This window comes from Alosa pseudoharengus, unplaced genomic scaffold, assembly GCF_046254945.1.
Source record: "Alosa pseudoharengus isolate Yale_2024_CS ecotype anadromous, Long Island Sound unplaced genomic scaffold, YU_APseudo_1.1 YU_APseudo_1.1_scf_14, whole genome shotgun sequence".
NCBI classification, from domain to species: Eukaryota; Metazoa; Chordata; class Actinopteri; order Clupeiformes; family Clupeidae; genus Alosa; species Alosa pseudoharengus.
This window is the reverse complement of record NW_027468609.1, coordinates 21,767,462-21,783,538: the sequence shown is the minus strand read 5'-3', so window position 1 is coordinate 21,783,538 and position 16,077 is coordinate 21,767,462. Positions and strand designations below refer to the sequence as shown.

The 16,077-nt window shown below is 40.6% G+C and overlaps 1 protein-coding gene, 2 long non-coding RNA genes and 1 pseudogene across 3 annotated transcripts in view; 1 reads left to right on the top strand and 3 right to left on the bottom strand.

Annotated features, from left to right (window-relative positions):
• LOC143123546 (myosin heavy chain, fast skeletal muscle-like) overlaps nt 1-16,077 on the bottom strand; it is a 245,337-nt pseudogene that overhangs the window by 127,785 nt on the left and 101,475 nt on the right.
• The window catches only part of LOC143123485 (myosin heavy chain, fast skeletal muscle-like), a 201,065-nt gene that overhangs the window by 85,452 nt on the left and 99,536 nt on the right, over nt 1-16,077 (bottom strand). The window lies entirely within an intron of this gene.
• Nucleotides 1-16,077, bottom strand: part of LOC143123054 (uncharacterized) — a 79,872-nt gene that overhangs the window by 12,854 nt on the left and 50,941 nt on the right. The gene's annotated exons all lie outside the window — the stretch shown is intronic.
• Nucleotides 14,285-15,839, top strand: LOC143123056 (uncharacterized). Its single transcript, XR_012986787.1, has 3 exons — nt 14,285-14,490; nt 15,607-15,715; nt 15,787-15,839. It is a non-coding gene; the product is annotated as an uncharacterized LOC143123056 (long non-coding RNA).

The window sequence follows — 16,077 nt, the reverse complement described above, 5'->3', positions numbered from 1 at the left end:
GTCGTTCATACCAAGCGCAATATCACAATTGTCATCTTCTTGATACCGGTTTGTTATGAAAGTGTTATTGTTGTTTTTAAGGGTGATTGTGTTATTTGTTTGTTGTATGTATTGTCTATTTGTATGTATGTATTGTCTATTTATTGTGTCTGTATTTTAGAAACCCACCTGTGAGTGTCCAAGCTTGGGAGCAAGGACAAGAGCTTATTACCAAAGTCTATGTCATCCCAATATTGAAATGTAAAATGGAAATGTTAATGACTATCGTTATTTTTTATCGTATCCTCTCCCACTATAGTCTCACTAGCCCATTTGTTTTTTTTTCTTTCATGGAAACGGTTGCTATGCTTTCATGCCCCTCATTGGGTAATTCGATGAGAATGTTTTAGAAACAATACAGACAACAGCATGGTTTGGCCAGAGCCCGTCTACGGAGAGCCTTGCCACTCCGTATTAAGTCCCATTGTACCGAATTTTGGTTGCAGTTCCACTAGATTTCCACTGGGGGCGATCGCCATGAGTGCAGAATGAATGGGAGTCAATGGAGCTAGACGGCTAAATTTGCCTCTTTCACCTGATTGTCGTTGACAAATCTCAGATTTGATTGTAGTTTGTATAACTTCAACATGGGTTATAGGTCAAAAGTTGAATGAACGAGTACTTATGTCCTTTTGATTTCTTACAGGTTGGGTCGTTGTTGCCCATAACACGCTAGCATTGTGCTAATGAATGACGTCATAGACACGTTTGAAAGGCTTTTTAGAACAATTAAGTGACTTTAAAAAAATAATAATACTCAACCAAGTGTATTTTCTTTGCCTCCCCTTTCGAAAACAATTTTCAAATTACTTGGAAAAAAATTATATCCAGAGAAAAGTGGATTTTGAGGGGTACAGCTCCATAGACCTCCATTCATTCTGCACTCGTGGACGAGCGCCCTCATGTGGAACCACAGCAGGAACTGCAACCAGTTCAGAAACCGGAAGTTTTCCGAGAGTGGCAGTTCTCCCCTTATTAGACATTCTCTGGTTTGGCTCTCGCCTTAGGAAGCTGGGCCATAGGCATTCACAGCAGCACTAGGTCAGTGTGATTCAGCGACGAACGAAAGAACGAACAAGAACTGGAAAGGCGAATCAGTTCAGGTCGTTCATTTTAAAGACCCGTTCGACCGACCCACCTCTATTACCGTCTGCCTCTGGCGACTTGGCTGGCCCGAGTCTGTATGCACCAGTGAGGATGAGGGGGGTCGGGAAAAATTGGTCTCCAAATAATTCTTCGAAAAAATGTGTCATAAAAACTACGGGAATGGACCCCTCCACTCCCTCTGGGATGCCCACGACTCTTAAGTTGAGCTTGCGAGAGCGATTTTCCAGATCGTCAACTTTCTCTTTTAACCATCTTTACCATACCATCAACCATAGTTACAAGTTGGTAAACTAGTTATTAGCCGTAGTGGGTAGTGGTAGTTGATATTGTTTTCATTACGGCTGTCTGTTTAATTGCGCTTAGACTGGCCTTGGTGTCGTGAGTTTTTAGAGGGGGTGGTGTTTTTAAGTGTAGCTGGACTAAGTAGATTGTTAACGTTAGCTTTACTGAACTCAACTCGTTTTTTTCTGGAGCTGCGTCCGCACTTGCTGTAAGTTTTAATTGTATGGGAGTCTCGTGTTGTTAAGGGATTTGTTTATGTAGTTGTCATAGTTACAAGTTGGTAAACTAGTTATTAGCCGTAGTGGGTAGTGGTAGTTGATATTGTTTTCATTACGGCTGTCTGTTTAATTGCGCTTAGACTGGCCTTGGTGTCGTGAGTTTTTAGAGGGGGTGGTTTTCCGCGTGATCAATTAGGACTAGCATTTAAAGTGGTTATTGTGCTGGAGCGTCAGCGGAGGCGTCAGCGCTCGTGTGCAGCCGTCCTCGTGTGAAGACTTACTCGTGTGAAGACGAATCGAGTCTACCTGCGACGAGTCCACCGAGCAAGGACACAAGCAAGGCACCTCTCAGATAAGTTTCACTCTTGTCTCACCTTGTCTTGTTAGCTGACAATCCTTCTAATAATGTGCCTTCAACATATCCCTGTATCCGGTCAGGTTAATAAGCGTACTGGTGTTGAAAGGCAACAATCAGTTCAGCAGGCTTGTCCTACTTTTTCTGTAGGGTTGTGGAATTGCCAATCTGCAGTGAATAAAGCGGACTTCATTCCTGCTCTGGCCTCACAGTTATCGCTTCAATTGCTTGCGCTTACAGAGACGTGGATTAGGCCGGAGAATACTGCCACGCCTGCAGCGTTGTCGACCAGTTATGCTTTTTCGCATACCAGTCGTTCGTCTGGTAGAGGAGGCGGGACAGGCTTTCTCGTCTCTGATGATTGGAGGTTTACACAGTTGCTGCCTGCTCAGGTCCACAACTCGTTTGAATATCATGCCATCATGATAACTGAACCATACAAATTATACTTGGTGGTTATTTATCGCCCTCCAGGACAACTTGGGAACTTTGTGAACGAGTTGGACATTCTACTGTCTGCTATTCCAATGGATGCATGCCCATTATTAATCCTTGGCGATTTTAATATTCATTTGGATAACTCGTCTGCAATTGACTTCCTGTCCTTACTCTCCTCATTTAATATCACACGTGTCCACAGTCCTCCTACTTACAAGGCTGGTAAAGATCTTGATTTAATTCTGGTACGTAACTGTAATACAGACAAGGTTTTGGTTAATCCATTACATGTATCGGATCATCACTTTATCAGATTCTCTGTGTGTCTCCTGGATAACCCAGCTGCTCCTCCTCCGATAATTTCGTTCCGGCGTAATCTCAGAAGCCTCTCAAGTGACCATTTTGCAACATTAGTAACATCTGCTTTACCTACTCCTAGCTCATTCTTGACACTTGAGGTTAATGACGCTACAGAGACTCTCTGCTCTACACTGGCATCTTGTCTGAATGCAGCATGTCCTCTTTCCTCAAGACCTACTCGTTCTAAACCTCGCCATCCATGGCTGACGAACAGTATAGTCTCAGTACGAAAGGAACTTAGAGCTGCTGAGAGGAAATGGCGTAAATCCAGAGATGGAAATGATCTTAGTAACTACCAGTCTTTGCTGTCATCCTTTTCATCCACTGTTACACTTGCAAAAAAGGCATTCTATCAAAGCAAGATTGAGAGCGCCACTGACAGTAGACAACTTTTTTCTACTTTCAAATCTCTCCTCAATCCTCCACCACCACCATCAACTACTTCACTGTCAGCAAATGACTTTGCAACATTTTTCACTGAAAAAGTTGCTAAAATAAGTGCTCAGTTTGATGCTCCTATAAGGAGGGCTTTGCCTTGTGTTAGTATGACCCCATCATTTGACTCTTTCTCTCCTCTTGATGAGGAAGCAGTCTCTCAATTGCTTCAGCGATGTCGTCCAACAACATGCCCATTAGATCCTGTCCTGTCCACTCTTCTACAGTCTATCTCACCCGCTGTTCTACCAGCAGTCACACATGTATTTAATGCTTCACTCAGTTCTGGAATAGTTCCTTATTCTTTTAAACAGGCTAGGGTTACACCTCTGCTAAAGAAAAGTACACTTAATCCAACTGAGGTGAAGAACTACAGACCTGTCTCCCTTCTTCCTTTCTTGTCAAAGGTTTTGGAGAAAGTGGTCTTCAAGCAAGTTTGTGACTTTCTTCATCAGAATAATCTACTAGACCCTATGCAGTCTGGTTTCAAGAGTGGTCATTCTACTGAAACTGCTCTTCTGTCTGTGACTGAAGCATTGAGAGTAGCTAAGTCCTCTGCTCAGTCATCAGTATTAATTCTACTAGATTTATCTGCAGCCTTTGATACTGTTAACCATGACATTCTCCTATCTATACTATCTGAACTGGGAATTTCTGGAAAAGCTCTTGACTGGTTTGAATCTTACCTTAAAGGGCGTTCTTTCAACGTGTCTTGGCAGGGACAAGTATCTAAGTCTCATGCCCTCACCACAGGTGTGCCTCAGGGATCAGTATTAGGACCCTTGCTTTTCTCTATTTACACCACTTCCTTAGGTGATACTATTCGCTCCCATGGATTTGACCATCACTGTTATGCAGACGACACTCAACTTTACCTGTCTTTCCCACCTGATGACTCTAGTGTTTCCCACCGGATTTCTGCATGCCTTAAGGATATTTCAGCCTGGATGAAAGATCGGCACCTTCAGCTTAATCTCTCAAAAACAGAGTTTTTGGTGTTTCCAGCTAAAACAGCTATTCCCCAACAGATTAACATCCAGCTTGACTCAACTTCACTGACCCCAACTAGATCGGCACGAAACTTGGGCGTTGTAATTGATGACCGACTTAACTTCTCTGAGCATATAGCTTCTATTGCAAAATCATGCCGGTTTATGCTTTACAACATTAGGAAGATCAGACCTTATCTGACACAAGATTCCACACAACTTCTTGTTCAGACCATGGTCATCTCTAAGCTGGACTATTGTAATTCACTGTTAGCTGGCTTACCCGCTTGTGTAACAAGATCATTACAGCTGATTCAAAATGCTGGAGCACGCCTGGTCTTCAATCAGCCAAAGAGGACACATGTAACTCCTCTCCTAGTTACTCTCCATTGGCTCCCTATAGTAGCCAGAATTAAATTTAAATCTCTCACTTTGGCCTATAGGACACTAACTAGATCTGCTCCTAGTTATTTTAATTCAATAATCAAGCCTTACATCCCCAACCGCCCACTGCGGTCTTCTGGTGAGCGTATGTTGTGTCGACCAGTCATAAAAACTGGGTCTAATTCCAGACTCTTTTCTTCAGTGGTTCCATGTTGGTGGAATGAACTGCCCAGTGGTCTCCGTTCCTGTGGTAGTTTTGGGTCGTTTAAGAGGGGTCTAAAGACATTCCTATTCAACATATACTTAGTTGTTTAAGCGCTTATGTGTTATGGTTTATATAATGTTGTTTTATTTTAATTGGGCTGTTAATTAATTTGACATTATTGTTTATTATTGATATTCTCCTTAATGTAGTCTTAGCATGTTATTGTTTTATATTATTGATTGAATTGACATTATTGTTTTTATTATTGCCTTTCCCCTTTTTTACATTGCTTTTTTATTAGGCTATTGATTGAATTGATATTATTGTGTACTACAACTATTCTCCTTACTATATTTGACCTAGATTTTAATCTGTTCCCTGTTCATTTTTAAATATTATGTCGTTGTTTTGTATTTATATGTCGCTTTGGACAAAGGCGTCTGCTAAATCCATAACCATAACCATAACCAGACATTTTCAGAACCGTGCTTAGTTTAGCTTCAAACTGAGCAAGCCTCTGATCACTTTGGTCGAGATTAGCTTCAATCCCACTGATCTGCTCCCTGTGTGACTCCCACAGTGACCCCAGCTCACTCAGCATCGAGTTGAGGAGAGATAAAGCTGTATCCAGCTCCTTCCTTATAACTTTGTGGATAGCCTGAGTGAGCTCAGAAAGTAGCCCTGTGCGAAGTTGGTCGAACTGCTCAGTTAGCTCCATGTTAGCTCGGCTAGTCTGGCTGTCTCAGACCGCATACTTCCGTCAGTACACTGATAGCCTGAAACGAGCGAGGAGAGGAGACAGGACGAGAAACAATCAGATGGATATCTAAGTTAACGATAAGTAAGTTATTTTCAAATCATCGATTGCACAAAGAGGAGAAAGCTAGACAGCGAGAACAGAGCTTTATATAACGATACGGGGGCAATACCACGCAAAACTGTCACGTCCGTAACGCCAACTAAATATGGATGTGACAGTTTTGCGCGGAATTGCCCTGGACCTCTTCTACATATTCTGAGACAGGCGATTTTTAAAAGCGCCAATTTGAAGCACCTCTACTAGACAAAGCATTTGCTATATTTTGAGCAAGCATAGGGTAGGCTAGGCCCATTCAACAGTGAACTGAGACCACAGAATATTTTACGATTTAAGAAGGCAATATGATTGATCCACCACAATCGTTAAGCCTATGCATTCACTGCCCAACGTGATGTTCTGGGTTTCCAGGATTTCGGGTCAAAATAAAAAAACTAAAAAAATAAAATTAAACTTGCTGATTAATGGGTTCAAGGAACCAGCTGTGGAATATCCATCCTTGTCTCAGCTCAAATTTTATTTTAAGTTCACGTTAAGATCTTAAAAATAGCCAAGGCTACTCAGTTTTTCTCCCCAATTACTCTTATCTTGCCTTATTTCTCCTCATTTTGAATGTTGCCTTTTAGGCTACTTATTTTATTTCACATTAAACATTAGGCCTAGGCCTACAACTAGGCTCCATCCATCCATCCTAATATATTATATATATACACACACACACACATAGCCTAAACACGCACGTTAATCATTATGATGCTCTGGACCTTTGCTTGCGGAAATTTTCCGTAACTGGACCTTGCTGAAGATTAATTGAATATCCCTGCCCTATAACAATCATAGCACTTGTCGCTTGCTGTAGGCTTGCTGCATAACCCAATACCCCAGAATCGAAGAAAATGTTTACATTTAAAAAAATCTCTATTTAAAACATGAACATGAAACAATTCATAAACATGAACATAAATCTACAGGCTTCCTTAATCGCGCTGGCGCTTGCTACGCAACAAAAAACATACAATTCAAAATTTAGCTGGCTTCCTGTTCTTCACGCTGGCGCTGGCGCTTGCTATAGCAAGTCTCTGCATTTATTATGCATTTATACGGCCCCCCTCCCGGTCATGCGCCAGTGCGAACCAGCGTATGGCGCACTGGTGGATATTAGTGTCCGTAGCCTGGGCCGTCACGGGACACTTGCGTACTGCTCCTACCCAGATAGCAAAGGGGCGTTGAATCCACGTTGATTGTTGGTTAGAATGGTCGGTTTCCGTCAGACGACCGAAATTCACCGTTGAATCAACGGAGTGGAAGGTCATTCTTTCAACTGTCGGAGAATGTCGAAAACATTCCGTTGAATCAACGTTGATATGCTGGCTAATTTTCAACGTCATTAACGGGATGTCGAAATGAGGTTGAATTTCGGTTGTAACATCAACGCATCTGGGGCAGCAATTTAATAAAGACAGGATGCAGTCCAAGCATGTTGTAGGTTCAATAATGCTATTTCTTGTAGCCAGCCTACCTACCTAAGCTGCAGATAGGCTATGGTCATTACTATCCCTGGTACAACTTCTGGCATGAAATGAAAACTATGGCCTAGCCTATATGTATATCTAGTCATTTTTGTTAAGCTCACAGTGCTTAACATCATGCAACATCAATGGCATTTAGGGAGGGGGGCACACAGGCTGCAATTTAGAGATCCTAGTAAAACTATTCAACAATGCACGATGTGCTTATAATCTAACACAGTTCAAAGGTAAGTTTAGACATAAGTCACAAAGCCCACTCATACACCATTGAATTTCCAGACCCCGCTTCCTTGAAATAATTACTCAAGAGTTTGATTTCACAGATAAAGGTTTCAATACCCATTAAACAAAATTGAAAAAACTTGCATGTTAAAGGAATACATGAAAATTACATCAAGAGAAATGTAGTGCAACAAAAAATAGTTTATTTAAAATAAAATCAAAACAGACAAATACAGCTAATGAAGAGGTATAGTAAACCAAACAATACAGCATACCAAGCAAAAATCTACAAGATAACTAATTTATTTTTCAATAGTGGCCAACACACACAAAATGGCCTCTTATTGTTTTATATTATGTCAAACGCAAGGGAGACAGAGAATGAGATTTTGCAGCAATTTAATGTGACAATTAGTCAGGCCGAAAAGGTCCCCCTTAGTGAAAGCTCATGACATCTACCACTTTGTGAGGCAGCTTTAGACTATGCGAACAGACCTCGTCAACACAGTACAAACAGTTGTGTCAGTGACAGTACAGACAGCGAAGATTTTAGTGAATCATCCAGCTCTGATGAAAATGAGTCTGGGGAGATGAGTCTACGAGACAAACTTAAGCAATGGGCAACGACTTTCGAAATGAATCTCGTTACAGTTAGTGCTCTTGTCAATATTGCTGTGGGAATATTAGGTGGGGGTGAATATCACCATTTTGGATTGGCTAAGGGAATTTTGTCCAAATTGAATTCAATCCACCTACCTAGTTGCCTTCAGACAATTCGATTGCAATTTAACAGTGATGGTTTACCCATTTTCAAAAGTTCTAGCATTAATCATATTGACAGCATACCATCCAGAGCTGCTTAAGAGATCTTGAGATTTTTCCTATGGGAAAATAACAGCCAGTGCTCATAGGAACTGCAGTAATAATGCAGTATGTTTCCTTTCCACAGCCTACCAAGACCCTCACGTCATCAAAAACATCCCAGTTTTGACCTGGTGGAAGGTGGTTTAAAACAGATTTTTGGAGCCGCCAGTGGTCATAGGAGCCAGGCCAGTAACAGTTCCAAAAATTGCCTGCCTCCTCTAACCAACTACATGGCACTATGGCAGTGGCTTTGTCCCGGAATTCTACAACCTTCCACACCTGTGCCATCTGATAGAGGTGAATGAATGGACCACTTGAAAAAGAACAATAGTTTTGAGTGTGTGAAAAAAGAGAACCATGAGAAACATATTTGGCCTACACACCAAAGTCACAGTTGGTGTACATGTTGCAAGATCAACAGTGATCACTAACTGAAAATTACATAGGGATTTGGGATTATCGCACCTGTTGAACTCACGGCGACGACAAAATCAGAAATGCAAACGTTTGCTCTAAACACTTTTGTCCTCTGCCTTCGAGCAGATACTGTGATCTCCGATACGCGAGTGCTGCACACTTTGATTTTTGCTACACCAGAGCTAACTAGCTAACTAACATAATGGCAAGTTGCATCGCCTGTATTTACAGAAATAGACAGATTGAAGGCCACAGAGCTAAGGCAATTCATGGTTTACAGTGGGCCTGTGGTTCTGAAGCGCATTCTTCCACAAGAGATTTTTGAAAACTTCTTGGTTCTCCGTGGGTGTGTTTTTATTGCTCAGTCCCAACCTCTCTGCACCCATGATTGATTTTGCCAATAGAGTACTGACAGCATTTGTAAAAAACTTTGGCGACTTATATGGTGAAGGGGAAATTGTTTTTACCATACATCAGGTGATACACCTAACTGATGTATACCGACAATTTGGTGCCCTTGACCGTGTCTCTTCATTTCCCTATGAAAATTTTCTTGGAAAAATAAAAAAAATGTTGAGAAAGCCTAATCTACCATTACAACAGGTGGTCAAGAGGTTGTCAAAGGTGCCTGATACCTTGACTTAACTTCCAAGTATACAGCCCCTTCTGTTTGACTTACACCAGGATGGTCCATTGTCTCTGCCTTTCTGTACTGTTTGGCATTGCTGAATTACAGTCACAAAAGATTTGTCTGTGTCTGGTTCAGTTTTTATAGTCTACAAAAGACCTAAGCTTCAGAGAATCACATTTCACTTACCCCTGCCCATCCCTTACCCCTGCCCATCCCTTACGCCTGCCTATCCCATATGGGGTAGCAAAAATCAAAGTGTGCAGCGTTCACATACCGGAGATCACAGTATCCACTCAAAGACAGAGGACAAAAGTGTGTAGAACAAACATTTGAATTTCTGATTTTGTCATCCCTGCGAGGGTTTAACACATTAATTTCAGGAGTCTATGGAGTGACCAGAGGTAAACCTCTAAAGGTGATTGTGCACTCCTTTATGTGTGATGCTTCAGCTCTGCACCAATCAAGGTTCTTGCTGTGAAGAGATGTCAGGTCTCCCAAGACGCACTCAACACCTCACAGTGGCACAGGTCTGCCAAGATCAGCACACTTGACTTCCAGCTCGAGTCCTTTCTGTATGGAGCATAAATAAAAATAATGGAAAGTAAATATACATCTGGCTATCCTAACCACTAAAAAACCCCATACAACTAACACTATGACATGGTATACCCCCCAGCAATTAATATACAAGTGTGATTCGTTCAAAAAATTGGATCTACTTCATTGGTTCAAATAACAATGTTAACGGTCATTTTAAATTACGTAGGACAATGGGAAATACAACCAACCAAGCAGTGGAATAAGAAGTTATAATCCAAAACGTGTTTAAGCTGCTGAAAGTGAAGATGTATGAAAGATGAGCATGAAAGCACAATTCTTACAACAGGGTTGCACCATTCAGTGGCAGCAACAGCTTCAAGTATCCTCTTCCCAGGTTGACCTCCAGTTGATCCTTGTTCCTCCTGAAGGTCAGGAACACTTCACAGAGTAGTGTGGTGTGCATCACAAATACTCCTAAAGGAATCATAAAAGATAATTTTAAGGATACAATTTCAAAAGCAGTGTTATGCATGAACCAATTTCATTTCCTATTAACAGTGAATTGAACACATTCCTGACATAATAACTTGATCTAGCTCTAGTTCAGACTCAGAATCAATTTAGGTCCAGCTTGGTAACACATGCTTATATTATTTAGTTGTGATTGAAATAGGTAACAGAATTTCCACAACAACTGGAGATGGTAGTGATGGAAAGCTGATTATGAAAGGAATTGTTAAAGGTTTATTTTAGGGCTGAATTGATTACTTGAGTGACTCAAAATTATTAAATTACAAAAAATGATTGATGAAAATTATCTGCCTCGAAGCTTCGCTTAATTTCCATCACTTGCGATGTGGCCTGCTCAGCTCAGGGGTTATTGTTTCACACGGACCGTTATTACCAACGCGCACACCACTTTCAGAAGTAAGTTGGCGTGAAACCATCCGTAAAAGGCAGCAGATGTCCAAAGTTTTGAGATCATTTCAAATCTAGAAAAGACAAGGACGTCAAAACTGCATTGCACTCTATTGTAGCCTGCTGTACTTTACTGCAGAAATTCTGTATTGACTTAAGACATGAAAATACTTAAGTACTGCACTGTATTGTAGAATAACTGCACTGTGAAAACTGCAGTTATTTTTTGTAAATGAGGTAATTTGGTAGGAAAGGTAGATGCTGCAGATGCACAAATATACATAAAATAAATAAATTTACTTTGAAGTGACTAGGGCTTTACAGCTTGACATTTATTGTGCATATTAATCAATTTGCAAAATATATTTTAAGAAATACATACATATTTTGTTATTCGATGAAATAATCACTAGCATACTCGATTCCAAAAAGACTCATAGCTGCAGCCCTAGTTTATTTGAAGAGAGAAACCAGAAGCACTCACTGTCTTTTCATTTAAAAAATATGAACAGAATGAGTCAATTGAAAACTATGAAGGTTAATTTATGCATTTTCTAATCACATCACGACCTGAAGAGTGATTTCAAATGACATTCGCCGAACACAGGAGATGGACAAAGGAGATGCATGAAAGAGGCAAGTCATTTTCCTCACCTCTGGAATAAGAAAGATATTTACTGAACAAAATGGTTGTAATGCATTTGATGGTATTGCCTTCCATTGCTTAGGTGCTAGGTCAACCTAACCCACTTAGTTAGCAAACGCAGAGGAGTAGCCCGTTACAATTCAGCGAAACGTGGGGGTAAATTGAAGAGTTCAGTGCCATGTGAGCACTTCACTTATCAGATTATTTAACAGAATACTGCACATCGAAAAGTCGCGTGCTTGCCAACCAGCCGCTACTATAATAGCCCCAGCTACCAACAATCTGCGCAGACGTTGGTGGTGATAGACAAGACAGACAAGACACAGCATTTTTAGCGATACATAGCGATTGTGAGGGACCGAGGCGACCACCCCACGTTTAGGGAGGTGCGCCACTGGATTAGGTGGTGTCGAGGGAAGGCAGGAGACAGCAGTTCCATACAAAAATATAATTTATTGTCCATTAACAAGCAGGCAGATCCAGGAAGCACAATTAAAAGTCCAAACATGAAATCCAGGGATCTTCAGTAGACAAACATGTACCGTGCCATTAAACTAGGCACCAGGAACCTAACCTTTCTAGGCTCCCTGTCCAAGCAAGGCGACCTTGCAACTTTGGACCTATACTTTCCCCTTGCCTCACAACAAGCAAGGGTTAACATGAAAACAAACAAACATTTAACTTCCCTGGCCCTGGATCTCTGGCACTCCCATGTGTCCTCCTGTTTCTCCTGCGTCTCCAGTCTATTGTGTCTCTCTCCAGTGTGAAATAAGCCTGCCTTTAAATAGGCTAGGCAATTACCCAATTAACTCGGGCTAAACCATTATAGTGCATGGGGGGGGGGGGGGGGTCTATACCATTAACCTAATCACAGTTAAAATGAACAGCTTGTTCCCAAAACAGTAGACAGGTGAAAAGGAGAGCGCTCCTTTTCCACAGCGATATTTAGATTGATTTGTTTTTATATTAATATTAACTTTAGCTTAGAATAGAAGATAGGTAGAATAGATTTTGTATATATATTTGTTTGTTTATATTGTTAACTATTAATCACAGTGTAATCTTTGTTGTATATAGATAGAGTTTTAGATTAATTTAGATAAATTAGCGTAGAGTATTAAATAGATAGATTAGATAGCGTTAAATAGTTTAAGCAATTTTTTCCTTCATTGAGCTGTTGAAAAGGTAAGTTTAAGTGTAATGATAGTGACTACAATGTTAAAAAGTCACTTTAGTGTGCTAACGTTAACGCTAGCATGCTAACGTTATTAGCCAACGGCAACCCCACTAACACAAAACGTTAAGGGAACGTTCAGGAACGTTAGTGTATGGTTCCCTAAAGGGTAGTTCGAACCAAACCAAAAACTAACGGTTAGGGAACGTTACCTAAGGGTTCCTTAACGTTCCTAAACGTTAAGGGAACCAACCAACCAAAACGTTCTCCTGTGGTTGCACAGTACCTTCACACAACGTTCCCGTTTGGTTGTTATTGGTTGTTTTTGGTTGTTCTGAGTGCTGTTTTGACATGTTTATTTTAACCAGCTCCGTTTTTGAAGTAGGCCTAGCATATACAAGGTTTGCAGTCACTTGATATTCACTAAAAATGATTGGCCTTATGTAATCAAATTAAAGGAGAAGTTCGGTGTGAAATTGACCTTAGCTGTACTGAAAGATGTTGCCGAGTACTCACATGTGTCCAATAGGCACCTTCGCTCACCCCCTAGCATTCCAAATTACGCCGTTTTTAGCCGAGTAGCTGTGGGGGCATAGCGTAGCCTATGCAACTAAATCGCTATTTTTACACCATTAAAAAGGTTCCAAGTAACTCCACACTGCATTGGTAGACTTCTGAGGGTCTTGGAACCCTTTTAATTGTGTAAAAATAGTGATTTAGCTGCATAGGCTACGCTATGCCCCCCACAGCTACTTGGCTAAAAACGGCGTAATTCGGAATGCTAGGGGGTGAGCGAAGGTGCCTATTGGACACATGTAAGTACTCGGCAACATCTTTCAGTACAGCTAAGGTCAATTTCACACCGAACTTCTCCTTTAAGATAAGGAGTAAGAGAATATATTTATTTTTAGGCTGATATCAATTTTGCTATAAACAATACTTTTGTGCTTGATTTCAGTTTTGTAACCGTATGAAGTGAAAGTGCTAAAACACGAATCTATCAATAAAACAATTTTCACTTCTACATTTCACATTTCACTTGGCTCAATATAAAAGTCCAACCGTTACACCCCCACGCCAGTAGGGGGAAGACAACGCCTGGTCTTCATTCAGAACCGATTGCAGTTTCACGTTGGATTAAACAAACAATAATACTTCGGTAAATAAAATATAAAATATTTTTATAATAGTTTTCTGCTATCACTAGAATACATTCAGAACATGTTTCATTTGTTCCTGTAGCCTACCATTACCATTTTACATTCACACATTTTACATTATTTGCATTCGAGGCTTCTGATTAGGTGGCAATGACGTCAATGGTAATGCGTCTCTATTCATTCCAATTCCATGCCGTGTTAAATGTGTTATATGGCATTGTGTGATTGATTGCGCCTCTATCAGCTTTAGAAACTGGAGACAATAACAGCTATAGTCGATACTAACACAAGCTCCATTTCAGTTTTTGAAGTAACATACAAAATGTTTGCAGTCACTTGATTTAGATCCACTCAAATGGTTGGTCTTATAAAATCTAAGTAAGGTAAACATCATATCAAGATAATATTTATTTTAGGCTAATATCAATTTTACTAAATAAAAAATATATACTTTTGTGCTTTTTTTTACGTATTAGGTGAACTTTAAACAAAAATCTATCAATAGAACACTTTTCACAACTAAGAAAATTCACTTCTTTCATTTCACAATTCACTTCAGTTCAATCAGACAGGCTCTCCCTTACACGTAGGCCTACCCCCACGCCAGTAGGGGGAAGACAGCGCCTCTGCTTTCAGGTGATCGATTGAAGTCTTGTCCTGACTTCCGTAAACGGGCTCTGTTTGAATTCCGTGATTCTTGAACACCGCTGGAAGAAGTCTTGGAATGGATTACACTCGTCTTGAATTCGATCTCACGAAAGTAAGTGAAATATGTTACAGTTTCATGATGTAGGCCTAGTGGTTGTAATGCAAGGGTTTGAGGTTTAACCTTAAGTCCTTTCACTTGTAGGGCTTTGTTATATTCCGATTCTGCCAAGTTTGTAATTTACCAGAGCACATTGCTCGTTCGTCTTTGTTTGAGCTGTTCTCAACGTGTTATGTTTTGCAGCATTGTATGTTTTGTGTCATCGTGTTAACCTGCTCGCGTTGATGTTACAAATAATAGCACTAGGCTACCGTTTCTTTTAATTAGTTTTAGTGTACAGTCAGTCCTTTTAGGCAAGTCACTCGGCAGCAGTGGTGTAGGCTAGTGGATATAGGCCTACTGTATGTAGCTGGATCTAGGCTACTGTGTTGTAGGCTAGTTAGCTGTAGTGGGTAGGCTATACTGTGATCAACCCCAAATGTATCCTAGTCTATTTTAAGTGGGTATACTGAGATGGTGATGCTTTTTAAGTGGGTATAACCTACTGAACAGTCCTGCATATGTAGGCTACAATAGAGCCATAGAGATGGCTATAGATAATGTATACACTGTCGGCGGCCATCTTGTAACATAGTTGATCGGATAGACGATTCAAGTGAATAGACCTCTGAATTTTGCCTTCAAAAAGCTGAGATCCGGTAGCCTATCTTGTAATTTTTGCTATGGGAAAATAACATGGGGAGAGAATTATTGCACTCTCCCGGGGACGAAGAAGTCTGAAATGCAGACATTTTGCTCAACACACGTTTGTCCTCTGCCTTCGAGTGGTAGGCTAACTGTGATCTTCAACAGGCCTACGTTAAGACAGCAACTTAGATTTTTGCTACCCCAGACCTAACTTGCAATGTAACTTGTAGGCTATACACAGCTGCCATACTGGCTTTACAAACTAAGCCCATGCATTTCTATGGATGCTGTGTCTCCCCATTAGAAATTCTCTGGGCTACAATACAAAAATCAAGTCAAAAGTTGGGCCAAATATCCAGTCAAGAAAATCTGGTTGTGTACAGATGACTGATTGCTGCAATACTATCAATAATAGTTTTCTCTATATGGAAATACTGCTTTGCTCTACTACTGGCTCACAAAAACTTTGTTCTCTTAACGTAGATTCATACACCAAAGCTATGGAAAAATGTCAGCGGCTGATGGACACTTCTAGCATTGAGGCGGAAGAAGATGCGAGCGTCCACAAAAGGCAGTGCATGGTCACGTGATGGTAAGACCTCTTAAATACAGACTACATTATTTGCACAATTCAAATATTCTTTGTATGGTCTTTTATTTCAGATGAATCCGTTCCGCAAGCAAGAAAGCATTCCAGGATAGTGCGTGTGCCTGGAAGCCCTGTCTGTAAGTTAACATTTATACATGTATTATTTAAGAAAACCAGTTGAGTCATATTTCCTACCATGGAACTACTGACATTCATGTTTATTAACCTAGTGCATATCATGTTACTGTTCTGATGTATTTGTCTCTTCCTGCCTTTTATTAGGTCAGCAGATGTCACTGCCTCCACCACCTGCATGTGAGTTTTTCTTTTTAGCGATTGTTTAATGTAACAGCATAGGTTTATCT